Here is a 1,612-nt window from a genome sequence, read left to right on the forward strand (position 1 = left end):
TATATACATATATACAGTATATATAGTACATATACATATATACACAACTGTATATTGTTTGGCAATTCCTTTTATCATATGTGAAGTGGTAGCAGTTATCAAAAATTTCTAATGCAAAGGCAACATATAGAGAGAATGTGGTAAACCCTTTACTCTGCTCAATCCTTAGAAAACAAAACAATCTGTACTAGAGGGATATGTTTAAATATGGGAAATGGTGACATGTTTATAATTATATATTACAAAACTCCATAGTTTACTGAAGAATATCAGAATTGAATACAAAATGTTAAAATCTCTAATAAAACTTTATTCTAATTTAATAAAAAACAGTTCACAATTTGGATAAACTAGAAACAAAAATGTGAGGAAGCCAGAAGTCTTTGCTTTTCTATCTAATCTTGTGGAATATCACAGAATCCTTATTTTAATCAGACCCTAATGCTTAAAATGATTGTCAGACACCATTTAGAAATGACTCCTATCTAAGAAAGTATCAGAAATTTCATAGTGAACAGGAGCATCCCAACGTTCCATGATTAATATCTCTTTATTTACTATCAAAGAACACACAGGGTGAATAAAATATATAAGCATCAAGGAGTTGCCACATACTCTGTAAATAGCATGTGAATATGTGAAAATGTTCATGTATATATGCAACTTAAAAAATCCTAAAGTGTGTAAAATACAAGTCTCTCAATTTACATAACAAAAGCAGAACAATATTCAAATATCAAATATTTTTAAACATGGAAAATCTGTAACAAAAAGTCCAGGACACTGTACAGTCTTCATTATATGCTACAATATCATATAAAAATTGAATATCAATCATTTCTATAATTCCATGTAATGGTATATGATATTTTGATAGACATGACTTTTGTTTAGAAACATTTGTATCCCCAAAAATGTAGCTTTTTGAGGGACTGGCTCTGTAGGCTAGTTTGACCCTAAACTAAATTTGTATTTTCTGATTTATAAAGATTATCATGACAATTTATAGCAAACATTGACTCAGAGTTGAAGGAGTATATTGTCCATTAGCAATGTTTCATTAATGCCAATTGTTCCATGTTAATTCATGAACACAGGAACATTCTTCACAGATGTAATCCATTTTTGAAGATAAGAATTCAGGTTTTTTGTTTGTTTGTTTGTTTGTTTGTTTGGGTTTTCAGGATCTCCCAATTGGCCTGGAACTAGCTATGTAAAACAGGCTAACCTTGATCTCATAGGAGGCTGCCTCCCTCTGTCTCCTGAGTGCTGAGAATAAAGTAATGCACAACCATGCCATGCCTGTAAGACTGCATTTTAGTGTGATGTATTGTTTGGCAAATTTCTACTATAGTTAATGAAAGGAGAATCCTGAGTATTAGAAACCAATCACTTCCAATGGCTCTGGGAAGAGACTAATCTTTCAAGTACATTAATTTCATGCTGAATATACACAATTGTTAGATGTTTCAAGTATTACATGGTGTGGTAAAAACAGTAAATGACAGAGAAAAATTAAAATTGATCTTAAAAGATTTGTGAATTTAACATTGCATTATCCTGTTATATTACAGCCTAGGTCTTGAAAATGACAAATAATGATAAAGATTGA

This window comes from Nannospalax galili, unplaced genomic scaffold (genome assembly GCF_000622305.1).
Source record: "Nannospalax galili isolate Female #2095 unplaced genomic scaffold, S.galili_v1.0 scaffold2912, whole genome shotgun sequence".
Lineage (NCBI taxonomy): Eukaryota > Metazoa > Chordata > Mammalia > Rodentia > Spalacidae > Nannospalax > Nannospalax galili.